This window comes from Rana temporaria, chromosome 1 (assembly GCF_905171775.1).
Source record: "Rana temporaria chromosome 1, aRanTem1.1, whole genome shotgun sequence".
Lineage (NCBI taxonomy): Eukaryota > Metazoa > Chordata > Amphibia > Anura > Ranidae > Rana > Rana temporaria.
Genome location: NC_053489.1, coordinates 349,247,310 through 349,274,985, shown reverse-complemented (window position 1 = coordinate 349,274,985; position 27,676 = coordinate 349,247,310). Strand labels below are relative to the sequence as shown.

The following is a 27,676-nucleotide window of genomic DNA, read 5'->3' as shown; positions in this document are numbered from 1 at the left end:
TATCTATCTATCTATCTATCTATCTATCTATCTATCTATCTATCTATCTCTCTATATATATATATATATATATATATATATATATATATATATATCTTTCTCTCTCTATAGAGACAGAGAGAGAGAGAGAGAGAGAGAGAGAGAGGGGGAGAGAGAGGGAGAGAGAGAGAGAGAGAGAGAGAGAGAGAGAGAGAGAGAGAGAGAGAGAGAGAGAGAGAGAGAGAGAGAGAGAGAGAGATCTAGATATATATATTATTTTTATTTTTTGCATGTTTTTAATATAATGCAAAATATGTTTCCCTTTTTTTTTTTTAGAAAACATGTCTGCTTTTTTTTTTATTATTAGTTGTTGATCATCAATGTTGGTACTGTCTATACTGTTTATATTACACTAACATTTTAGAGGTGTTCTTATTGTCACTGTCGTTTTTTTTTTTACATCATTTTCAAATTTCAAGTATTTAGAAATAGTTTGCATTGTCAGGTTGGTAATTACTTGGGCATTATTTTGAAGTAAAAATCTGTTGTATGTGAGATATGGCTAACAATTTTGAATGTATATTTTAGTATATATATATATATATATATATATATATATATATATATATAAAAACACATTATATATATATATATATATATATATATATATATATATATATATATATAGACATATATTGTGTAAAAATGCCAAATACATATTTTAATAAAAGCAATGATTATGATAATAAAATAAGGTTATATGTAGCAATGGCTGTACAACTACAAACCTAATGACCACTGCTGCCATTAAATCTCTATATGGTATATAAGTATAGTAAAACTAAACATGACTTTACGTTTTTCTTTTATGATGTCTCAGGTAGATGGCCAAAAGATAGGGGTGGATTAAAGAGTTTAGGTTATTAAAAGATCTAACTAACTTCCCAGTTTCCTGTTGAAATTTTGGGCAAAACAGGTTGCTACTTAAAGAGATATTAAAGTCATAAAATGAAAACAAATGCTGACAGGCAGGGTTTTTATGACCCTAAGACCCCGTTCACATTGGCGCAATGTGACAAGCGACCTGACAGGTCAAATTGCATGTCAAATTGGAGCCTATTTCCGGCAATAAGAGCATCTCAATCGGTGCAATGCCGACTTTGAGGCCGCATCAATTTCCAAAAGTAGTTCCTGTACTACTTTTGGTGACTTTGGGGACAATTTCAATAGACATCTGTGCATGAACTCGCACAGATGTCTTTCAAGTCGCCCCTGAAGTCGGACTGAAATGCGGCTTTGAAATCCTGCGAGTTCAGATGATCTCACACGATTTCAAAGCTGTGTTCAGTGTGAATGAGGGCTAATGGTCTCTTCTGTCATTAATACTTCCCACTGCCCATTAGCTATAATGTACACTGAGCCCCCCAGGCCCAGCTCAGAGTACATTTACAGCACCTACTCTTAGCCATTATGAAGTGACTCCCGTGCGCATGTTCAGGGCTGACGTCATTGTAGCCCGGTCATTCAATCGACCAAACAGAGAAAACCCAAAGGAAGACTGGGGGAAGATGGAAGCATCTGAGCACTGACAGCGCAGCACTGGAGGGCATCCTTTGATAGGTATGTCTGTCATAATATGCTAGTATGTGGTGCACACTAGCACATTATAGCATAAACCTGAAAAGGCTCCTTTTTAAACATTTTTGTTGTGGAGTTTACTTCCGCTTTAATGTGGAATTTGCTGCTGGTTTTGGAGTAATACCAGTTAGGCTGTTAGAGGGGATTAAAGTCCTTGCTTAATCCAGGAAAAAATTTAAAATATTGCAGCTTACAAGTCTTTAGATATGGTGGCTGAATTTGTTTTGTTTTCAATTTTTTTTAACTGGTGACCCTGACAGTATTAAACTTTCTGTACTAGGGTGAAAGTGCACTCACTGTGCCATATCAACAGAGGGGCAGTTTTGTCTAGGACAGGAGTGCAGAACTCCTCTATCTGTTCTCTATAACATGGGGAGGTGTTTTATAGTCCACATTGATAGCTTGGAGCAATGTAACTGATACGGATGCAGCACAGGCTGAGCACACAAGATAGTGGCGTTTTATGAAATCAGTGGGCATGTGTGCAAGATCATGAGTTGGGCCCCATTGCCCTAAAAAATAAATAAGAAAATACGCCATGCTTAGTGAACCGAGTCAAAGAGTGGGCATGGTTTTCATTGTGATTGGGGTGTTGCTAGGGTTGTAAAAGACCTGTGGCATGTTTGTGTACCGTAACTGGAGTAGTAATTGCGAATGCAGCAGATGGTGAGCATAGCCAAATTGTGTTAACAGTGGGAGGGGCATAAAGTGGTGTGTTAACTAAAACAAAAGCCTTCTTGACTACTTGTACCTGTAAAATATGCTTTTATTGCTGTGCCTAAAGCAAGAGTAACACAGAAATGCATACACCTCAGCACAATCATTTTTTTAAATAATAGTCTTCCATTACATATGATTTTATGTACACTAAAAATAGTCATAGAGCTAACATGTTATCTGAGCCTACCTTATAGATAGAAGAACTTCAATAGAATGGTCATGGGCTGCTTAACTACCAGCAACCGTTGAGACAATGAACACTTTGGTGAGAACTTGAAGTATGTAATCTATAATATAGTATATATAGTGAAGGAATGAAAATGTCTTTACAGTCCCCCCTATCATCATGCCTCATAGTCAACCCCCCATCCTCAGACTTCTCATCCTCCCTCATCCTTGCAGTCGCCCCCCATCCTTAGGCTTCCCATCACCCCATTCTAAGGCTTCATAGCCCCCCATCCTCAAGCTTCATAGTTTCCCCTTATACTCAGGCTTCTCACTCCCCCCAATCTTCATTCCTCACAGCCCCTTCATCCCCAGACTTCACAGTCCTTCCATCCTCAGGCTTTACAGCCCCCCCATTCTTAGGCTTCACAGCCCCCATCCTCAGGCTTTACAGTCCCCACCAGCCTCGGGCTTCACGGCCCTCCTATCCTCAAGATTCACAGTCCCCCCCTATACTCAGGCTTCTACTTCCCCCCATCCTCGGTCTTCTCAGTCTCTCACTCCATTCTCAGGCTTCACAACCCCCATCCTCAGGCTTCACAGTCCCCACCAGCCTCTGGCTTCACAGCCCTCCTATCCTCAAGGTTCACAGTCCCCCCCTATACTCAGGCTTCTACTTCCCCCCATCCTCGGTCTTCTCAGTCTCTCACTCCATTCTCAGGCTTCACAACCCCCATCCTCAGGCTTCACCGTCCCCACCAGCCTCTGGCTTCACAGCCCTCCTATCCTCAAGGTTCACAGCCCCCCCCTATACTCAGGCTTCAACTTCCCCCCATCCTCAGTCTGTCACTCAATTCTCAGGCTTCACAACCCCCATCCTTAGGCTTCACAGTCCCCCATACTTAGGCTTCACAGCCTCCCATACTTAGGCTTCACAGCCTCCCATCCTCAGGCTTCACAGCCCCCACATCCTCAGGCTTCTCGTTCCCCCATCCTCGGTCCTCTCAGTCTCCCCATCCTCTGGCTTCATAGCCTCCCCATCATCCGGCTTCACAGTCTCCCCTCATCCTCAGTCTTCTTAATCCCCCCCCTATCCTCAGTCAAGATCGCCTGCGTGGGACCCAGAATGGGAGGATTGGGGCCACTCTGTGTGTGTGTCTGTGTGTGTGTCCCAGTGAGCAATTTCTCTGTACTTCCTGTCCTACACCTGGTGTGACCGGCTGGCAGAAATACGCCGACAACTATACTGAATGGACTCAACTGACCCTTGTGCAAAGGCCCTAAGGGTGTTGAATTTTTTTAAATGATCTTTCCATTGAACATTTTTCAATTTTTTTTTTCCACAACAAAGAGTGCATAAAGAATAGAACTGATTAAGACTCAAGAACAGTATTTTGTATAAATTCTAACATTAATAAAGCTTACATTAAATTCTATTGTATAGGTCCATGTACTGCCGGTGCAATAATAAAAAATAAAGTAAAAACATTAAAACATGTGCACCAAACATTTTGCTATGGTCTCCCTATGTTGTTATGTTTCTCAAGGGTGTTTTTTTAGCTTAGGTATTCACTCTAGCTAATGCTTCCATTATGGTCATTCTATTTATTATAGTGTGGATACTTTATGGGTAAATATTCAGAGAAAATATAATGTCTGTAATAAAACCATATTCACATTCAAAGTGAAGTGGTCAATGAACCAAGAAAATACATCTCTACTAGATTTGTTAATTTCTATATTCTTGATTTATTTATTAGCAATTAACATGCATATGAGGGACAGGTATAGTACAAGATGCACAATGGCTTTCCACAAAGACATCTGGAATATGTGTCATATATTATCCATTTAGATGATTGTATTGTTGGATGTAGAGCTAGAACAGTTATATATATACCACATAAAAAGTAAAAAGTGACGTGTATATAGGGGAATCAGAGCCGGAGTATCAATTGTCCATCTTTGTCACTTGCAGATTTAGATTTTTTTTAAATATAAACCAAATTAAACAGGTAACCAAGGATAAAAACACGGAGGAACAAAACAAGTTTTCAGGACAGGGGCTTTGATTCCCTATCTTTAAAGTGTCACTAAACCCACATCATAAAAAACTATGAATATGGTGTGACCTGCTTGATCCTGCTGTTCTCTATCTCCACCTTTTGTTCATGTTTCCAATTCAGCTAGGGGTTTTGCAGCTTTGGTGCCAACTCTGCACATGCTCAGTTTTTAGTGGGTTTCAATGCTGAGCATTTCCTCCCTATCACATCTGAGCAGCCCATGTGACTTCAGAGTCACACTTATGGCGTATACACTCTGGTAAAGGACAGCCCACTTCCTCCTCCTCCTCCATGTCACTAACCAGGTAAACACAATGGGGGCAGGATATTACATGTCGATTAATGTGGCTTCACCTCCCTCTTATTTCAAGACACAGGCTGGAAGGACGCGACATAGCATGTGACTGGCAGAAATCCGCCCACACCATGTTATTTTCACAAAATAATAAAGATTTGATTTTAAATATATATTTCCATAGCTCCCAACTGTCCCTGATTTCGAGGGATTGTCCCTGATTTCCCTCTGCCCCTCTTTCCCCCTCATTTGTCCCTCATTTTGGTCTGATCTATATAGTTGTATATAAAATGCACTTTTTATCATTTAAAAGGTGTTTCCCAATGCTAAACTTTTCATCCAAATTCTAAATGGCTGCATTTGTAGATTTTAAAAGCCAGTATAAAGGAATAGTAGTGGTAAAAAAAAGCACTTGTGGATTTAATTAACTTTTTTTTGTTAATTCTCCTTTAAGGGAGTGTTTTCATCAGTTTGGACTGATCGTGTGTACAGGGCCTAAGTGTCAAACGAGATTATGCTGTGCATACTTAAAGTGGTTCTAAAGGCAGAAGGTTTTTTACCTTCTGATACGACTGATATACCTTCAGATACGACGGCGTATCTCCTGATACGCCGTTGTATCTGTTGTTCTATCTATGCGACTGATTCATAGAATCAGTTACGCATAGATAGCCATAAGATCCGACAGGTGTAATTGTTTTACACTGTCGGATCATAAGATGCAATACCGCGGCCGCCGCTGGGAGGAGTTTGCGTCGTAAACCAGCGTCGGGTATGCAAATTAGGAGTTACGGCGATTCGCGACGGTTTTTCGCGTTCGCTACGTCGCCGCTAGTCTAGTTTCCTGTCGCAAAGTTAGTCGTTTTTTTTGGTGCCTTAACTTTACACAGCAATCGTATTGCTGTATAAAGTATGGCCGTCGTTCCCGCGTCGAAATTTAAAAAATAACGTCGTTAGCGTAAGCCGTCCGGGAATACGGAATTACGCTACGCACGTCACCTTTCGAAAAAATGACGTCACTTCGCGCAAAGCATGGCGGGAGTTCGGAAACGGAGCATGCGCGGTAGGTCCGGCGCAAGAGCGCGCCTAATTTAAATGGCACACGCCCATTTAAATTGGCCTGCCTTGCGCCGGAGGCCGCCGGCGTAGGTTTTCATCGCCGCCGCTCATCTACGTGGATCTGGCCCTAAGTCTTTATTTTTCAACCCTTTCGTTGAACGAAAAAAATGAATCATCTATGGACTGTGTGGCCGGAAGTGGGTGCAAATACCTGTCTTTAGACAGGTATCTGCACCCCCCTCCCCCTGAAAGGTGTCAAATGTGACACCGGAGGGGGGGAGGGTTCCGATGAGCGGGAGTTCCACTTTAGAGTGGAGCTCCGCTTTAAGCAAATCTAACACTTGCACTTTGTCACTAGTAGCAGAATGGCCTGTCTGACATCAGCCTTAAAGTGTAACTTCACTCTCTCAATCAACATTGACTATTTTTAACCCTTATACTGCCATTAGTAGTAAATAGATAGGGATCAAGCATATCATATTTACTTGTTTTAAACATATTTTTTTGTTTACATTTCTTTAGTTACGTCCTGGTTTTTGGGCCTAGGCAAATTATGTCATATATCCCATTATTTTTTAGGAGGGAAGGTGGGGTTTCTAAGCTAAGCCCCCACCCTTCTGCCTGTATGCCTGAGCTAAGGACAGATGGATTCCAGTAAGTAAATGCTAAATTTTTCACCTGCCTCTTCTGTCACAGACAGAAATGCTAGGGGGTGTTTTTCAAAGTGATTTCTTAGCGAAATAAACCATTTAGACATGGATTAATGGGTGTGTGTGCTTTGAATATTAAAAATGAATTACATTTTTAGTTTGTGCTGCTCAGATGCAGTGTAGGTCAACTTTAAATTAATTGCAGTGTATATTTTTTTCAACTTAGTTAAAAATGTAATTGGAATTTAGTCAAGACAGCTTGTGCTCTGTTGTATATTTGCCATAAAGGTTGCCTGTTCTACTCATAATAATTAAGGTAAACAGATGGGTTCAGTCAGCGCAAAACTAAAATAACAATCCTATCATAAGCAGCTGGAGACTCAAGGTCAATATATAGCAATCCTTGAATAAGCACATAAAATAGAAAATAGTGCAGTGCTAAAAACAAAAAAACATAACACTAAAAATACATTGGGGTAATATCTGACAGATTAAGCCATATACGTAGATAGTCCCAGGGAGGGACGCTGAAGAAGTCCCGCCCACAGGGACGATACACGTGTGGGAGGACTCTGTGACATCATCACAGCCACCTTCCTAGTCTCGAGGAGACGTTTTACTAGCACTGGGGATACAGGGCCTAATCCTCAAAAGAGATACTCCGGCGTAAGCCGTCGTATCTCTGGTTCTAACTTTGGAACTGATCCTCAGAAGCAGTTTTCCTAAGTTAGGCAGAAGATCCGACATCTGTAAGGGACTTACACTGCCGGATCTTAGGATGCAGTACCGCATCCGCCACTGGGGGCATTTCGAGTCGAAATGCCTCTTCTGGTATGCAAATTAGCACTTAGGGCGATCCACAAAGCTTTTCTGCTTCGTTTTTTCGCCGTAAGTTTTAGTTTGCCAAGTGTAAAACTAGGGCTGCTTTTACATGGTCTAAAGTTAGTAACACCATGTAAAAGCACATTCAAGCGACGGCATTTGGTATGCATTCCCGAGGGAGAACTCCACGGCAATTTGTAAAATCCAAACCGGCATGGGCTCCCCCCCAGGAGCATACCAGGCCCTTAGGTCTGGTATGGGTTGTAAGGAGACCCCCCCTCCGCCGAAAAATCGACGTAGGGGGTCCCCCTACAATCCATACCAGACCCGTATCCAAAGCACGCTACCCGGCCGGTCAGGAATGGGAGTGGGGACGGGCGAGCGCCCCCCCCCTCCTGAGCCGTGCCAGGCCGCATGCCCTCAACATGGGGGGGTTGGGTGCTCTGGGGCAGGGGGGCGCACTGCGGGCCCCCCCACCCCAGAGCACCCTGTCCCCATGTTGATGAGGACAGGACCTCTTCCCGACAACCCTTGCCGTTGGTTGTCGGGGTCTGCGGGCGGAGGCTTATCGGAATCTGGGAGTCCCCTTTAATAAGGGGGCCCCCAGATACCGGCCCCCCACCCTAAGTGAATGGATATGGGGTACATCGTACCCCTATCCATTCACCTGGAGGCAAAAAGTTAAAGTTATTAAACACACAACACAAGGGTTTTTAAAATAATTTATTAGTCTGCTCCGGAGGCCCCCCCTGTCTTCTTTATTAGCTCTAATACCAGGGGGGCTTCTTCTTCCGCTCTCCGGGGGTCTTCTCCGCTCTCCGGGGGGGGCTTCTTCTTCCGCTCTCCGGGGGGGGGGCCTCTCCGCTCTCCGGGGGTCTTCTTCTCTCTCCGGGGGTCTTCTTCTATCTTCGCCGCTCTCCGCTGTTGACTCGGCGAACCCCGGTTCTTCTGCAGCTGTCCGGTGCCTTCTTCTTCAGCGCTGGCGGGTGGTGCCTACCCACGTGCACCCACCACGTGGGTACCTACCGGAGCATGATGGGACGGTGATGCCTATATAAATGGGATGCAAGGCGCGCTTCCATCATTGCAGTGTCAAGAGGCGACGAGTCAACATCGGAAGAGGGGAGAAGAAGAACCTGACGTCACAGAAGACCGCGCTGGCTGCCTGTTACTAATTGAGCTAACACACAAAGATAGCAGGCAGCCAGCGCTGAAGAAGAAGGCACCGGACAGCTACAGAAGAACCGGGGTTCGCCGAGTCAACAGCGGAGAGCGGCGAAGATAGAAGAAGACCCCCGGAGAGAGAAGAAGACCCCCGGAGAGCGGAGAGGCCCCCCCCCGGAGAGCGGAAGAAGAAGCCCCCCCCGGAGAGCGGAGAAGACCCCCGGAGAGCGGAAGAAGAAGCCCCCCCTGGTATTAGAGCTAATAAAGAAGACAGGGGGGGCCTCCGGAGCAGACTAATAAATTATTTTAAAAACCCTTGTGTTGTGTGTTTAATAACTTTAACTTTTTGCCTCCAGGTGAATGGATAGGGGTACGATGTACCCCATATCCATTCACTTAGGGTGGGGGGCCGGTATCTGGGGGCCCCCTTATTAAAGGGGACTCCCAGATTCCGATAAGCCTCCGCCCGCAGACCCCGACAACCAACGGCAAGGGTTGTCGGGAAGAGGTCCTGTCCTCATCAACATGGGGACAGGGTGCTCTGGGGTGGGGGGGCCCGCAGTGCCCCCCCTGCCCCAGAGCACCCAACCCCCCCATGTTGAGGGCATGCGGCCTGGCACGGCTCAGGAGGGGGCGCTCGCTCGTCCCCACTCCCATTCCTGACCGGCCGGGTAGCGTGCTTTGGATACGGGTCTGGTATGGATTGTAGGGGGACCCCCTATGTCGATTTTTCGGCGTGGGGGGGTCTCCTTACAACCCATACCAGACCTAAGGGCCTGGTATGCTCCTGGGGGGGGGAACCCATGCCGGTTTTTTCTTTGAAAATTGGCATGGAGTTCTCCCTCTCAGGAATGCATGCTGAGCGACGCTGTCATTTTTTTTTATAATTATTTGTTTTCCCGGCGCGTATATTTTTTTTCACCCGTCGCAACTTTAGTGTCCCGTCGCAATCCACAAAGCCCGGCGTCAATTACGTTTGCGCGCTATGCACGTCGGGAAAATTACGTCACACGCATGCGCAGTACGGCCGGCGCGGGAGCGCGCCTCATTTAAATTTTAAACGCCCCCCGGAGAGGAGGACCGCCTTGCGACGGAGGCACTTAAGTTACACGGCCTGAAATTTCTAGGTAAGTGCTTTGTGGATCAGGCACTTAGGTAGAAACTTTAAGTCAGTGTAACTTAACTGCTGAAAGTTAAGTTACGCCGCCTGGCTGAGGATTTGGCCCACAGTGCTTTGTTTGTGAGTGACATTTTTTATTGTAATAAAATATGTTTTTAGTTTAAAGCGGAGGTCCGGCGGTAAAAATTTTTTAATAAAAATTAAAAATCAGCAGATACAAACACTGTAGCTGCTGACTTTTAATAAGTACACTTATCTGTCCAGGCTGCCCGCGATGTCGGCCGCCAGAGGCCGATCCGTCCCTCGGACCGGGTCCCGGTGCCACCATCCTTGCGGCCACTGTCCTGTGTGTCCCAGGAGGCAGCGCGCCTCCATTTCCCAGGAGGCAACGCGAGGAGGAGAACACAGAACCTCACCGTGGACGAGAAAGAAGCAGATTAGGACGATCTGACTAGTAACAGCCTTTTCTGGTGAGTATAAAAATGTATTTATTTTTTTAACCTTTTTGGCTTTTTTTTTTTTAAATGGAGAGCACTATGTATGTTTTATTGATTTTACGACTACTACTTTTCCATCAACTGCGTAGGAGAGTGTAATCTCGCTGCTGCACTAAAAAGGCTGGTTTTCAATTCTTGGACCACTTAGGCCGTGTACACATGGGCAAACATGTACGATGAAACCGGTCCGCCGGACCGTTTTCACCGTACATGTCTGCCCGGGGCTTTCTGTACGATGGCTGTACTAACCATCGTACAGAAAGCCGCGCGTAAACAATACGCGGGGCGTGTCCGCGGTATCGTCGCGTCGATGACGCGGTGTCGCCGCGACAATGACGCGGCGACGTGGGCGGGCCTGCCAGTTAAATGCTTCCACGCATGCGTCAAAGTCATTCGACGCATGCGAGGGATGGCGGGCGCTCGGACATGTACAGACGACCGAACATGTCCGAGCGGGCAGGATTCCAGCGGACTGTTTTAAAACAAGTCCAGGAAGATTTGTCCGCTGGGAAAAGGCCCGGCGGGCAAATGTTTGCTGGAATCCTGCACGCTCGGGCCTACACACGACCGAACATGTCTGCTGAAACTGGCCCGCAAACCAGTTTCAGCAGACATGTTTGGTCGTGAGTACGAGGCCTCAGAGGCAAATTTTCACCTTTGATTACCCCTGTGGGGAATGCTTGAATAACCTATTTGTTACTCAGAGGTCTATAGTGTGAGGTGAGCGGCTTGTATATATACGGTGGTGGAATCCCGAATAAGGATGCACATAAATTGCAACATCTTCCGAGCACCTTGGTCTCTACTGAGGAGATCAATCTTACCTTTTAGTGTCATTCTTTATGTCATCCTTGGCTCTCATACTATACGAACTGGGACTATCTATGTGGCTTTGATCTGTCAGATATTACCCCAATGTATTTTTTAGTGTTATGTTTTTTTTTTGTTTTGAGCGCTGCACTATTTTCTATTTTATGTACTCGGAATGATTGCCATAAAGTGACAAAATGCACAATCAATGTGCAGTAACAGTTTGAATTCACCAAATATTTAAGTATAAGGTAAATCAACATTGTATTTCCAGCATATAATGGCAATGTGAGTGATTGTAAAACAGTTGTCTTTACATACGCTTTGGGAAAAGCATAAACGTACTCTAATTCCCTCTGTAGTAATATAACTAACAGTACGGTAACCTTGACCCTCATAAAGAGAAAAAAATGAATTGAATAACAGTTGAAAAAGCAATGGTCTGTGGCAAGCCATAGAAATCAATCATGGATCATCAGTCACTTGCCTCATTGCTGTAATTTATTAGTAGCTTATGGTGTCCTATTGGGAAATGGCATTAAACCTTACTTTTACCCATTGACACACAATAAAGCACAATTCACTTCTGTATCCTCCCTGTACTTAAACAGCAGTGAATGGTAGTGTTGTTTACCTGTGTGACAAGCATCAAAGCAACAACGGTGTGCTGCAATGTCATGTGAAAGGTCATGCTACTTTAACAAAAACTCCCTACTTTTTTGTATTTTTCTTTGCATTGAACTGTATCAGATTGCCTTTGTTTGAGGTAGGCTGACATCTAGTGGCTGTTTTGGATCACTGCAACTTGTTTACAATGTGATTTTGTTTCTCTTTCTATTCTCCCCTATTGTTTAGAGCTAATTACCGTAGTTCAGTCCTAGCCACAGCCTCCCTTTTTCCTCCATGCTCCCTCAGTCAGTGTTAGCACTTTGCAGTCAAGGCTTAGGGAAGACTTTGTCTTTGTACGCTTTAAAATACTGGAAAAATATACTCTGTGCTACAATTACTTGAAGTAAAATTAAGTTGGATTCTGTGTTTTATGAACAATTAAACAACCTGTGGATAGGGTTGTCAGCTTTTCTTCAAGTCAAACCTGAACACTTTAGCGCAGCAATTTTTTTTTATAGTATAATCTATTCATATATTTTGCTATTAAATAACATTTCTAATCATATGAAGTTAATAACAAGAGTCCCCGTTTACATTAGAGTCCAAAGAGTTCCCCTTTTAGATATGAATCCACAGAGTTCCCCTTTTACATCTGAACTTGCAGAGTTCCCTTACACTGTAAGAGGTGACTCTATAGACTCTGATGTAAGGGAGAACTCTGGGAACTCTAACATAAGGGATGCTCTGGGAACCCTGATTTAAGGGGGGACACTGAGAACTCAGTGTTGGGGGGTTGTTAGTGCTGGCTTTGGGCAGTGTGAAAGAGTGTAATAGACACTCCCACCTTAGACAACTGCAGCCAGCAACCCTGCTGGGAAGCCATAGTCCAGTTTAAATAATTTGTCCGGGTTTCAGGCAGTCTGAAACCCGTACGCATGATTACAAACCCAAACTGAATCCTAGACAGGTGGCAAGCCTACCTGTGGACAGTGCCAAGCGAGCAGTTACCCATAATATCGAGATGGAAACTGTGCCTGCGTGGGTTTCCTGCAGGTACTTCAGTATCCTCCCACAATCTTAAGACATGCTGCAAGATTAATTGGCTCCTGTCTAAATTGGCCCTAGTATGTATATGAATGAATATTCGTTAGGAATCTTAGATTGTAAGCTCCATGAGGGCAGGGACTGATGTAAATGTATAAAATATATGTAAAGCGCTGCATAAATTCATGGCACCATGCAGGGGCGTTGCTAGGTCTACCCAAAGTTTAGGGGCTAGAGCCCATAGCAGCGAAGTAAAGAAGAAAGTGATACGCTTGGATGGGCATACACATGTATATTATATATATATATATATATATATATTATTCTTACATCAGGGTCCCCAGAGAGCCCCCCCTTACATCAGGGTCCCCAGAGAACCCCTTCACTTAACTCAGGGTTCCCAGAGAGCCCCTCCCATTACATCAGGGTCTCCAGAGAGCCCCACTGCCTTACATCAGGGTCCTCAGAGAACCCCCCTTACAGAGTCCCCAAAGAGCCACAGCTGTTTTTGAGAGACTCTGGGCCCCAAATTCGGGGCTATAGCCCCAAAAGCCACCCCCTAGTGACGCCACTGGCGCCATGTAATTTCCTGAAAGAAATACAAAAAATAAAATAGACAAGGTCTATGGAATGTAAACATAGTGGCAGTCCTACTTTTTTTCAGTGGGCAGGCATGATGGCTTAGAGCAGTGGCAATGACATTGACAGTGGCTGGGGCATCGTAATGCAGTGGTAGCAAACAGTGGATTAGGCAGTGATTGGTGTGGTGGTTAGCAGTTATGACAATTACAAGACTGAATGTAGTTTTAGATGGAGAATAAGGGCCCTGGATGCTGCCGTGCACATGTCGTCAATTGGTTCAATCAGGATTTTAACTGAAATAAAAGGTTGTGGACACCAACCTTGATTTAAGTACAGCATACTTTTAACACAAATATATTTAGCGTGTGATAAGCATTTGTTAGTGATAAAAAAAAAAACACACAACACAAAATAAATCTGCTAAGTAATAGACTAATGTGAGCAAGCGTAACAAGGACGTTTTTTGGAATGCAGTTGCCATGTATGCATGATCATGAATTATGCTTCCTGCTCCTTCCTGTGCCCAGGCTCCTTTCATACAATATTTAAACAGTATAAACAATATGTAAACTTATCAATACCCATAAGGGTAATCCCCTTGTCTTTACAGCTAAATACATTTAAAACAGTGTGACAAAATGTAAGCATGACTTGGATAATGAAAGACCTGGGGCATCCCGGGATAGAAGTGCTCACATATACCACAGTTGTTATAACAGTTTTATACAGAGGGGGGCAGTTGATAGTGGGAACATGCAGTACAGAGGGGGACAGGTAAAGACAGGTAGTACCAAAGAGGGAAGTAGATGGTGGGGACAGTCAGGGCCGTCTTAATAGCATCATGGGCCCCTGGCAGGGGTGGACTGACAACTCATGGGGCCCCCTGGGCAATAGAAGAATATGGGGCCCCCGGGCTTACAGATGGCCACCACGCCAGGAGGCATTGCATAGGCAGGGCAGCTAAAATCTCAGGATTTTCACATCAAAAGCATGTCGGTTTTGGACATATCAGGGACAGATGTAAAAAAAAAACACAGATTTTTACATACTGTCCCTGTTTTTATTGAGCCTGGCAACCCTGATGGGGCCCCCTCGGGCAGTGCCCGAGAGTCCCAATGGTCAGTCCGCCCCTGGCCCCTGGGCAAAGTAATGCTCTGGGGCCCCTACAATGGAGACAACGCAGGTAAACAGACATCAAGTAGGTAGGAAGCAGACAAGCGGAGCTTCCCCTTTTGGGTCAGAGCATCACTGTCGCTCTGGCTCCACCCCTCCCTGCTGGCTGTAAATAGGTATCGTTCTGCACAGCATGGCGCACCACTGCCAGACTGCCTCCCCTGTGTATCCATCACTCTCAGTGCCATCATGGGGCCCCCATTTTCTGGGCAACGTGGGCTCAAGGAGCAGCTTCTTTGGGGAAAGTGCAGGGGCCCCCCATGCAGCTGGGACCCCTGGGCAGTGCCCAGGTGTGCCCTCTCATTAAGATGGCCCTGGGGACAGTCAGTACAGAGGGGAAGTTGATGGTGAAGAACAGGTAGTACATGCGTCAGGGGGAGGCAGTAAACACAGGCTCCACCATCTCTCCAAGTTTTAGTCTCCTCCATCAGTGCCTCCACACTAACCTCAGAGATCCAAGCGTTTGGCAGCTGATTTAACCACTTTCTTACTGAGCACTTAAACCCCCTTCCTGCCCAGGCTAATTTTCAGTTTTCAGCATTGTCACTCTTTGAATGACAATTGCACAGTCATGCAAAACTGTACCCCAAATGAAATTGTTATCATCTTTTTCACATAAATAGAGCTTTCTTTTGGTGGTACAGTAAAACCTTGATTTGAGAGTAACTTGGTTTGAGAGCATTTTGCAAGACAAGCAACATTTTTAAATACATTTTGACTTGATATACAAGCAATGTTTGATATACAAGTAGCGTCATGTCACAACTGCTTTGGATTACAAGCATGTTTCCGGGAAGGAATTATGCTCGCAATCCAAGGTTTTAGTGTATTTAATCACTGCTGGGTTTTGAAAAACAAATGTGAAAAAAAAGTTTGTTATAAAATTTTGCAAACAGGTAATCTTCCATTGATGTGTGCTGATGAGGCTGCACTGGTAGGCACTGATAGGCTGCACTGATGGGCACTGATAGGCTGCACTGATAGGCACTGATAGGGCGGCAATAATAGGTAACACTGATGGGCACGGATGGGTGGCACTAAAGGGCACTGATAGGTGGCACTGATGGGCACTGGTAGGTGACACTAATAGGCACTGGCAGGTGGCACTGGTGGGCACTGCTTAGCAGCAGTGGGTGTCAGCAGGACCAATTTCCTTCAGACAGAAGCCAGTAATCAAAAAGCCAATTACGATCTTCTGTTTACATCACATGATCAGCTGTTATTCTCTGACAGCTGATCACATGGTAAGGGGCCGGGATCTGCACCTTACTCCGATCTGTCAATTCTCATTGGTCCATAGGGGGCGTGCAGGCGACGCATGTTCGGGAGGACGTATATGGATGCCCTCCTGGCAATTTAGGCCCACACTGTAGCCATCTTTCGGCTATAGGACGGGCATGAGGAGGTTAAAGTCCATTTCCAGGCTCTCTGGCCACTGTCTCCCCCTAGCCCTTTTTATGTATGGCCAGGGGAAGCTAGAGTCATTAGCTGCTGATTCACCAAAAAACGCTTCAACTTCCTCTCCAGGCTGGGTAGCTACTGGCCATACACTTATCTTTTTTGAGCTACCACCAGTGCACATTGGGCCCCACGCCCCTAGGGATAATGCACAATGGTAAGATTGTCTTTTCACGTGGCTTTAGCTTTACAGCATTAAAAATGCACAAATTGTTCACATATGTGCTTGGGGTGGTGTTAAAGCTGTACATGGTCTTATGGAACAGTACACTTTTCATGAATAGTCTTGGTGGCTGTGTACACTGGTAGCATACATTTACCAGCCACTTTATTAGATACACCTGTACAATTGCTTGCTCTAGAGTCCAATAGAAGGAGCAGCCAGCTTTGAGCGCATAGCCTTCACCACTGCAGCCCTGATTGACAAGATTCTAGCCCTGACTTGGTCCAATCAGACAGTGGCATCACTTTCTGTTCCACAGTCCATGCTGGTTATTGTGGAGCTTCCTGGTTCTTTGCTCCTGGAGAAACACTGTGATCCATTCCAGCCAGCTGCCTAAACCTTTCCAGCTATCTGGAACAGCGGTGGGACCCACAGGGCCATGTGCAATGCCAGGACTGCACTTTACTTTGACGAGCATGCATCTTCTATCATTTTGTAAGTGTTTTTATTCTAATTCATCATTTTAATACTAGATCCTGGTCGGCGCCTCCCCCTTGCTGTTTTTTCCTCTAAATTGGATTTAGGTCTGGACTTTGACTGGTCCACTCTAACACATGAATATGCTTTGATCTAAACCATTCCAATGTAGCTCTGGCTGTATGTTTAGGGTTGTTGTCCTGCTGGGAGGTGAACCTCTGCCCCAGGTTCAAGTTTTTTTACGGTTTCTAATGCCGCATACACACGATCGGACATTCCGACAACAAAACCAAAACGGAATGTTGGCTCAAACTTGTCTTGCATACACACTGTAAATTGATTCCGAGCATGCGTACGATTTTTGTGCGTCGGAATTGCATACAGGCGATCGGAATTTCCGTCAGGAACTTTTGTTGTCGGAAAAATTGAGAACCAGCTCTCAAACATTTGTTGTCAGGAATTCCGACAGCAAATGTCTGATAGAGCATACACACGGTCAGATTTTCCGACAACAAGCTCACATTGAACATTTGTTGTCGGAAATTCCGACCGTGTGTATGCGGCATTACAGGTTTTCTTCTAAGATTGCCCTGTATTTGGCTCCATTCATCTTTCCATCAACTCTGACCAGCTTCCCCATCCCTGCTGAAGAAAATAATCCCCACAACATGATGCTGCCACCACCATGTTTCACAGAAAGGGTGGTGTGTTCAGGGTAATGTCGTTTTCCACCACACATAGCATTTTGTTTTTAGGCCAAAAAGTTCAATCATCTGACCAGAGCACCTTCTTCCACATGGCTTCTCGCAAACTGCAAGCGGAACTTCTTATGGCTTTCTTTCTTTCTTGCCACTCTTCCATAAAGGCCAGATCTGTGGAGTGCACGACTTCTAGTTTTCCTGGTTGGCACCGGCCCAATTAGGGCTAGGTGCCACGGACTAAGTGAGATGCAGGACAGCCAGGAAGGGGTAAAAAGAGCCACACTCATTTCCCCCCCTCTCTCATGGGGGATGGAGGCTTACCATAGGCCAGCGTGGAACCAATAGTGCAGGAGTAGGGGAGCGGGGAGTACTTGGAGATGGGACAGAGGCTATAAAGTAGGGATGCTCCCCCCTCCCCACTTCCTCTTACCGTGCAGCGCCAGCAGAGCAGCTCCCCGCCCTCCCGCCCCTTACTGTCTGGAATTATCAGCAATTTTATTTACGTTTTGTTCCCCTAAAAAAAAATAAAAAAATAAAAAAAAGAGAAGCGGACGAACACGTTGGACTGTTTTGCTGTAATTCTATGTTTACGGGGATATGTCGTTGGCCTTGCAGGCCCTGTTTTATTTATTTTGCATTTATGTGCGAGTGGTTATATTGGCTATTTAAGTCACAGCTGGCGGTACAGGAGAATAATTATGGAAAGGAGGGGTGGAAGGCTATTATGCCCGTCGGCTTAGGACGGCGGCTGGCTGGTTGCTTCCCCCCTGGTAATCAACCATGTGAAGGTTAATAAAGGTTAACAAGTTACGTTATGTTTTAACAAAATAAAGCTGTGGCTGACCCCTACGTCCATTCAAGGCTAAGAAGTTGTCAGTGTCGTCATTTAAGGTACGAGGGAGTGAGACGAACAAAGGGTTACGGGTTGGGGTGTTCAATTAGTCTATGGACAAATTCTCTTACCTGAGCTGTGGATCTCTGCAGCTCCTCCAGAGTTACCATGGGCCTCTTGGCTGCTTCTCTGATTAAGGCTCTTCTTACCCAGCCTGTCAGGTTAGGTGGACATCCATGTCTTGGTAGGTTTGCAGTTGTGCCATACTCTTTACATTTTCGGATGATGGATTGAACAGTGCTCCGTGAGATGTTCAAAGCTTGGGATATTTTTTTATAACCCAACCCTGCTTTAAACTTCAAACTCTGTTTGTTCACTAAGGTTCTCTAACAAACCTCTGAGGGCTTCACAGAAAAGCTGAATGTATACTGAGATTAAATGACACACAGGTAGACTCTATTTACTAATTAGGTGGCTTCTGAAGGCAATTGGTTCCACTAGGTTTTCGTTAGGGGTATCAGAGTAAAGGGGGCTGAATACAAATGCACGCCACACATTTTATTTATTTTGTTTTTAGTTTTCTGTTTTTCTTTTTCTTTTTCTTTTTATTGAAATCCAAAAACCACTTAGGATATTTCCAGATGCAATAATCACTGTATGTTTATCATACTGTAACTTCTTATGCAATTATGTATGGATTGTCTCTCCAAATAAAACTTTGTGTTTAATGATTGTTGGATCTGCTTGCTCATGGATCTCATAAAACAGATTGCTATTTACAAATATTAATTAAGAACACTATATGTCAAAACACCTTGCTTTTTCTACTTTCAAGTAGTAACACTATATCATACTGTTTTATTATTTATATTTATTTTTATTTTCATTGTATTACTTCTATTCATAATGACGGCACACCAAGGAATGTTTTTCCCTTATGCCTCTGGGCGCAGGATGGATTCAGGAGAGCCATACGGACACGTAGGGAGCTGCAGGGGTTAAGAGGGTTTATCACTCCCCTTTCATTATTGTTTCCCCTCAGGTCCCTTTCTTTTAGACCATTTACGCCAGCACATCCATTCCCAGCTTGAGTTTTGTGTGTTTTTTCAGCGCTGCTGCGCTGTCTATTCCATTTGCCTTCCAGCTATCTTGTACTGGAAACCTTTCCAGCCTCCAAAATGGCGCCGATCGTTTTTGGACCGCCCACAGAGACCTTTTCCTTGGTCTCATGTGTGCTGTCATTACTTTTGGCTACATTGGGATCAGCTGAGCTTGTCAGCTGGGTGGATTATTTTCCTTCTGCTGACGCCCAGGTCATGTGTCTGCACTGCGGCGCTCTGATTGGTCAATCATCGCCGTGGTGGCAGATTTAAAGCCTAAGCGCTGTGTTAGGTGCTCCAGCTGAGACCAGACCTAATTAATGCAAGGAAAGGCTGCTGTATGCACAGCTATCTAGGTGGCTCTGCCTTTTCATCTTTGGACTTTGTCCTAATCAGGTATTTACCTTACAAGCTTTTTGGCTTTGTGCTTACACACTGTGAGCATTAGGGATTTGTTTGTTCTGTGCATTTTTTGGCACTGAACTATCCCTATTTACTTATAATATACTTTTTTATTTCTCCCCTTTTTTCTTAACAGAGCGGATGCCGCTTTTTGATCAGGTTATTTGAGGGGCTGTGAGAGTGTCTTCCTTCCCCTTTATCCTCTTTCAATCCATATCTATGGCAAACATTAGACTGTTTCTACTGACAATAGGCATTTGTGCTTACTATTGACAGGTATATATATTACATATATTGTTCATTATAACAAGTTTTTGGAGTGTATATTCTCTTTACCCACTGTTGCATAATACAACTGAGAGTAGTTTGCATATGTGTTTCCACATGTGCTTTCCTGATTTTTCAGATTAATTCTATTAATGGCTTAAAATCCTGCTGTGGTTCTCCTGAACTATTCTGTTTTCCCTGAGGACTCTGGTTCCTTCCTGTATGGTCTGTTGTCTTTTGCTGTTTTACCTTTTTGGTAAGTAAATATTATTGTTTTTACTTTTGGCCCCTGTTTATATGTAGTTGAGATCCTTGAGCATGCATTATCTACAATAACTGATGCATTCATGATCAATATTTTTCTTTTCCCCCTTTTTTTACATTATTTACCAAAATGTATTGATATATAAATGATTGTTTTCAACAGTCATTTAATTATATGTCTTGTTTTTTTTTTTTGATATTTAGCATTGTATGTCTGAAAGCTCCTGAAGAAACTCGTCGGAGTGAAACATGTAGAGCTGACTTAAACAATGCTTCGTCTTGATATCACGTATTTAATCGAGATGTATTTCAAATTTATCGTATTTATGGCATATTAATTATTTGTGTAATAAATTATATTTTCTAATTTTATAATCAAATTTTGTCTGATTATCTATTTGCACCGTTCAAAAGCCCCGGGGTCCTTTTGGTTACCCCCTTTTTTTCCCCCCCTTCTCGTTTTTTCTTATCATTGGGGTGAGGTGCCTGTGACTACTGATACTTGTCCACAAAACGTATTCACACTTTTCAGATATTTATGTAGCACCCTGTAGTTTAGGCAGGGAGCTCCTCACAAAATGACTTGGCAGGAGTAGTTATCCTGGTTGATTGATAAAGATCTATTCATTTCTCCCTAAGTTTGGCCTTGTTGCACTTTTCTATTCTACCAATAGGTGGCCAGGTATTTGGTGGTACTAGACAGGAGAAGGGCAACCCAAGGTCAAGTTATGAGTATGTAGGGTATCTCAGCCAATGGGCAGGGTTTTCTTGAATACAATGGCCTGCTGGGAGAACCTATATATTCGGGTGTCAGGTGATCTATGTTCTGTGCCACCTGGACGTCCATCTGGGTGGACTTGTGTCATGTGCCCCGGGCTGCTAGGCCAGAGATTGGGCCTAAACCGGGGACATCTGGCTGCTAGGCTGTGTGAGGGCCTATCCAGAAGTAAGAGAGCAGCGCAGGGTTGGGATTGTGGCTTGCAGTCCAACCAGAAGTGGTCGGAGAACCTGTCAGTGGTCGGAGGTAGAAGGGAAGCTGTCGCCACAAAGGGACCAACCACCTTATTGCCAGGGACCCCAATGAGTAACTAAAGGAACCCAGCAAGGAAGCGGGGGTGATGCTTGAGAGAGATACCACCTCAAAGATTTGAGGAGCTCAAGGGTCAGTGAATCAGAGGGTCTAGTGAGAGACCGGGAGCTCAAGTGTTGAAGAACTACAAGACACAGTTGTAGTGAAGCTGTAGGTACTGTTGGTTTTAGTTAGGAACTGTTAAAGGCTGTTGCCATAGGAGACAGCATTCCTGCATGTGCAGATGTGGCGCCTTGCTGGGGTTTTTCCCTTGCAGACAGCTATATGGTATCTTTCCACCATAAACATTTTTCAAATATACAGACTGGCACAAGATATGGCTATCCTGAGAGCTGCTAGCAAGCCTAGATCATATTATTGCACTGACAAGAGTCATAAATGTATGAGAGGTATTTCTAAAGAAGTGATGTTTGAACATGACATGCAATCATGTTACTTCATGCAAGTGTGTAATTTTCTTGCTTTAGCGCAGTGACGGTAAAAGTTTTATTACAAGGTTTTACATAACAGCGATCCTTGTTCTCTCCTCTGTCATATTAAAAATGAATATTTTTCTCATTGATTGTTGCAGAGTGCCTGGTGCTTTACACACTGCAGTAAAACCTAAGGAGATCGTGTCTGAATCCTATTTCTTCCGAGATAAAGATTTTATTTTTTTGTTTAGTATTCTTTTGAAAACAAGCTGTTTTCTGAATATAGAGCCAGTCTTTACTCCTAAACAGCTTGCTAACCTTTCAAGTTATTGACACTTCAGAATTGACTTCCCCTAACTCTTCTTAGATTCAAGGCACATTCCTGTAGTCAATTGACCTTTTAGACTAACACAAAGTGGGGCTGGGCTGGAATTAATAATGGCAAATATTTCCAAACCTACCAGAGCAACGTGTTAAAATTAAGAAATACAACATTGTAAACAACATCACTATTGGGTTGATTTACTAAAACTGGAGAGTGCAAAATCTGGTGCAGCTCTGCATAGCAACCAATCTGCTTCTAGGTTTTCTCAAGGCTTAATTGAACAATCTGACGTTAGAAGCTGATTGGCTACCATGTACAGCTGTACCAAATTTTGCACTCTCCAGTTTTAGGCTGGGTTCACACTAGTGCGATGCGGGAACCCGCATCGCACCCGACTCGCACGGCAGTTCACACTGCCATATGCAAATTGCTCGGGAGTCTCAATACATTGTTAATGACATCCCCATTTCAGGTTGCATATCGCACTGCAAACTGTCAGTTCGGACATGAATCGGATCGCATATGTGTGAACACCCATGTGATCCAATTCTGGTGTGGAACAAAAAAGGGTCCTGTGCGAGTTTAGTCCGAATGCGATGTGATTTCAGCCATACTATCTGAATGGCTAAAATCGCATTGCACGGACATCGCATGTGATTTGCACTGTAGTGAGGTGCAAATCACATGCGATTTTGCACCACACAGCAGTGTGAACCAGCCCTTAGTAAATCAACCTCTATATCTGGGAAATTGTGGTTGCATGAGAATGCAGCTTTTCTCTGAAACATATATACAGGCAGTGGCGGCTGGTGCTCACAATTTTTGGGGGGGCGCAAACGAAAAAAAAAAAAATTGCAGCCTCACTGTGCCCATCACATGCAGCCACTGTACCATCAAATGCAGCCACTGTGCCATGCCACCAAATGCAGTCACTGTGCCATCAATTGTCACCACTGTGCCATGCCATCAAACACAGCAACTGTGCCATCAATTGTCACCACTGTGCCATGCAACACAGCAACTGTGCCATCAATTGTCACCACTGTGCCATGCCATCAAACACAGCAACTGTGCCATCAATTGTCACCACTGTGCAATGCCATCAAATGCAGTCACTGTGCCATCAATTGTCACCACTGTGCCATGCCATCAAATGCAGTCACTGTGCCATCAATTGTCACCACTGTGCCATGCCATCAAATGCAGTCACTGTGCCATCAATTGTCACCACTGTGCCATGCCATCAAATGCAGTCACTGTGCCATCAATTGTCACCACTGTGCCATGCAACACAGCAACTGTGCCATCAATTGTCACCACTGTGCCTTGCCATCAAATGCAGTCACTGTGCCATCAATTGTCACCATTGTGCCATGCAACACAGCAACTGTGCCATCAATTGTCACCACTGTGCCATGCCATCAAATGCAGCCACTGTACCATCAATTGTCACCACTGTGCCATGCCATCAAACACAGCAACTGTGCCATCAATTGTCACCACTGTGCCATGCCATCAAACACAGCAACTGTGCCATCAATTGTCACCACTGTGCCATGCCATCAAATGCAGTCACTGTGCCATCAATTGTTACCACTGTGCCATGCCATCAAATGCAGTCACTGTGCCATCAATTGTCACCACTGTGCCATGCAACACAGCAACTGTGCCATCAATTGTCACCACTGTGCCTTGCCATCAAATGCAGTCACTGTGCCATCAATTGTCACCATTGTGCCATGCAACACAGCAACTGTGCCATCAATTGTCACCACTGTGCCATGCCATCAAATGCAGCCACTGTACCATCAATTGTCACCACTGTGCCATGCCATCAAACACAGCAACTGTGCCATTAATTGTCACCACTGTGCCATGCAACACAGCAACTGTGCCATCAATTGTCACCACTGTGCCATGCCATCAAACGCAGCTACTGTGCCATCAAACGCAGCCACTGTGCCATCAATTGTCACCACTGTGCCATGCCATCAAACGCAGTCACTGTGCCATGCCATCAAACGCAGCCACTGTTCCATCAATTGTCACCACTGTGCCATGCCATCAAACGCAGCCACTGTGCCCCTCAATTGTTGCCACTGTGCCAATTGTCACCACTGTGCCCTTTAATTGTCACCACTGTGCCCCATGATGCCACTGTGCCCATTGTCACCACTTTGCCCCATGATGCTACTGTGCCCATTGTCACCACTGTGCCCCATGATGCCACTGTGCCCATTGTCACCACTGTGCCCCATGATGCCACTGTGCCCATTGTCACCACTTTCCCTGTAAAAAGCACTTACCTGAAGCTTCCATGTCCTCCCTCGATATCTTCTGCCGCCGCGGTGAAGCTTCAGCCAATCAGGTTCCTGATAACCAGAATCCGGGAACCTGATTGGCCCAAACGGCCGTCAGTCTTATGCAAGGACCGCAGATTGCCTGCGCTCCGAGTATAGACATCCGAGAGCCGGAGGGCGGTACTGGAAAATCCTATCAGAGCCGCTGGCTTTGATAGGCAGTTCCCCTCAGCCAACCAGCTGCCGCTATTCGGGTAACCAGCGTCCCACGTCCGGTTATATGAATAGACCAGGCAGCTGGCAACCAACAATAACATACATTTGTGCATTTATGCACGAATGTGTGTTATTTGTGAGAGGGGGTGGCGCTGCAGCGCCCTCTATAGACGGCCGCCAGAACTGCGGTTAAAATGTCAAAATGACATTTTAGCCGAATAAAAGTTCTTAAAGGGCCAGTTTTTTTTTTGTGTGTGACTGCGGGAGGGGGGGGGGCGGCGCCCGTTCGTTTCTATGGACAGGCTCTGTTATAGCAGACCAACTGGTGGATAGGTGAAAGGTCAGCTCCCCCTTGTGCTTGGAAATTAAATTACTATATCTGTAATAATGGGAGATCCCATAGCCAAATAATTCCAGGTAAACGTATGAATATATTCCCCTCTACTATTTACTAGTACTATAGACTAATACTATCTGGTGTTTACTACGGTTCCTTATATATGGGATGTTTCTAGTAACAATATACTGCCTGTTTATAGATTTTGAGAATTAAGGGCATATTAAAGAGGCCCATAGGGAACTGGCTCTGGGATGGTGTGCTGTCGCCTGTTGGCCCCTTGGATGGTTTCAGCCTATGGTTTCCTTTTTTCCCCCATCGGCGATATGTTTAAGGATGTAACCCTTAGGCCTTGTACTCACGACCGGATCTGTGCGCTGGAAACTGTCTGCCCGACAGTTTCCGGCGTACAAGGCTGATTTGTGTTTTGTTCCGCTGGCGTGTACACACCAGCGGACCAAATTCCCGTCGTACCGGAACGCGTGCACGTAAACTACGTACGACGTCACTATAAAGGGGAAGACCAAAGTTAATGGCGCCGCCCTCTGTTCCTCTTTTGCTAGTTACGGGTTTGCTCGTGTTAGTGAAGGTTTGGTTAGAGCTGATTCGCGCTTCTCGGTCTCCAGGCTTTGACAGCGTGTATTCACGGGTTCAGTGCGTGTGCTTGCGGTAACGTAGTTGTCATTCGGCTATAGGCAAGCAGGTTGTTTCTGCTTTAGCAGTTGCATCCTGTGCGCTCGTATCTGTTTGTCACGCGTTTGTCGCAGGTAGTGCTGGATTTGCGAGTGCTTTCTGTTTCAGTGTGTTCTTGACTGACCAGCCGGCCGGTTTGAAGCCATGATGGAGCAGCAGCGTCAATTTTCGCGAGTTGGTGCTGTTTATGGGATGGCTGCTGGATATGTTCATTTGTCCAGTACTTTGGCCAGAAACAGGGGGCGGAGGCGTTTCTGGACCAAGAATTGGTTGCGCCAGCGTGACCAGTTCTCACATATGCCTCTGCTTAGGGAACTCCAGGAGAATAATCCTAATGACTTTAGGAATTTTCTCCGCATGACGGACCCCGTATTCAACCGTCTGCTGGATCTTCTGTCCCCCTATATCACGAGGCAGGACACTGTGATGCGCCAAGCCATCACGGCCGAGCAGAGGCTTATTGCCACGTTGCGGTACCTGGCGACTGGGAGGAGCCTGCAGGACCTCAAGTTCTCGACAGGCATCTCTCCGCAGGCGCTTGGGGTCATCATACCGGACACGTGTGCTGCCATCATCAAAGTTATGCATGAGGAGTATATTAAGGTAAGTTTCCTGGCTCTAATAATGTGGCCAACTAACTTTATTTTTATTTTCCCAGATATGCTGTGTGTTTAACTAACGTTACCTTTTCTCCCTATGCATGTTGATATCAGCTTTACATGTTTTATTCTTGGCCTACCTGCATATTTGTCCCTTACCCAATATTAACCTGTCCAGCATGCTATCCTAGGGACAAACCCACCTTGCCATTTTTTCAAACAGGACTTTTTGGTTTTTGTGTCCCCCCCCCCCCCCCCTTCAAACTTTTATTGTCCCCATCAGAGGGCTGTGGAGTCTCTTAATGAAGTGGCCCTATATATTTCATTTCCCAAATTCTCCATGCACATTTTTCTAATGCAATTTTAATACTGTGAACTGTCACAAGGATGCTTGTAGGATGTTTTTGTTACAAAGTACTAAATCTCTTTTTTTGTTTGTCCCCACAGCTACCCTCCACACCACAGGAATGGCAGTCTGTGGCTTCCCAATTTGCCCAGCGGTGTGATTTTCCAAACTGCGGTGGAGCAATAGATGGGAAACACGTCCGCATTGTGCCCCCACCCCGCTCGGGGTCCTACTATTATAATTACAAGGGTTATCATAGTATTGTGTTGATGGCGGTGGTGTCGGCACAGTATGAGTTTCTATATGTGGACGTGGGGAAGAACGGCCGGATGTCTGATGGGGGAGTGTTCGCACGGACTGATTTCTATGATCGTCTCCAAGCTGGTGGTCTGGCATTGCCACCAGATGAAGATAATGTGGAAGGACTTCCGTTTGTGTTCCTAGCGGACGAGGCTTTCGGGCTTGGTCCTCACCTCATGCGGCCTTTTCCCCAGAGGACCCTCACCTCAGAGAGGAGTGTGTTTAATTTTCGGTTGGCCAGGGCTCGGAGGGTAGTCGAGAATGCCTTTGGGATACTCACCAACCGGTTCCGCCTGTTCAGGACATCGATACATCTGGCGGAATATAAATTGGACACCGTTGTATTTGCCTGCTGCATTTTGCACAACTTTTTACGCAGGCACTCCCAGACGTACCTACCCGACATCGGTTCTGAGGCAAGACTACCCTCAGATCCCCTTCCCGGGCTGGACACTGGTCGCGCTGGCTTGGCCCCCCAATCAGCTCGTGAGGTACGCGACAAATATGTTGAGTACTTCATGGGTCGGGGGGCCATTGCTATGCCAGATCATATTTCTTTCTAATTCGGCCCCCAAAGAAAGGAATATTCTCTCAAATAATAAATAATTAGACCATTGGACTTTATACAGTTGTTTGTCATTAATGCTTTTTCTCTTTTTCTCTGTCTTCCTGGTTCTCTAACTAACTTCTTCAATTGTAATGCATAATTGATTTCTCCACTTTTAGTAACTAACCACATTTTGCACAGTATTCACTCATCTACAAACAGGGTATTGAGTCTAGAAATAATAAGCAACTCCATTTGTAAATTTTGAGGTCAAGTATTTTAATTTTTGCTTGTTCATGACCCCAAAAATTATTTTATATTTTTTTCATTACTCCCTGCTTTTGTACTTAGGAGTCAAAAAAATTTTTTTTTTTTTTGTTTTTTTTTTCAGGTAATTCAACCAAAAATATTATGCAGATTATACATTTATTAACAAGTTCACTTTTTTTTTTATCA

The 27,676-nt window shown here is 44.9% G+C and overlaps 1 protein-coding gene across 2 annotated transcripts in view; it reads left to right on the top strand.

The window, feature by feature from the left end:
- CILP2 (cartilage intermediate layer protein 2) overlaps nt 1-27,676 on the top strand; it is an 86,626-nt gene that overhangs the window by 186 nt on the left and 58,764 nt on the right. The gene's annotated exons all lie outside the window — the stretch shown is intronic.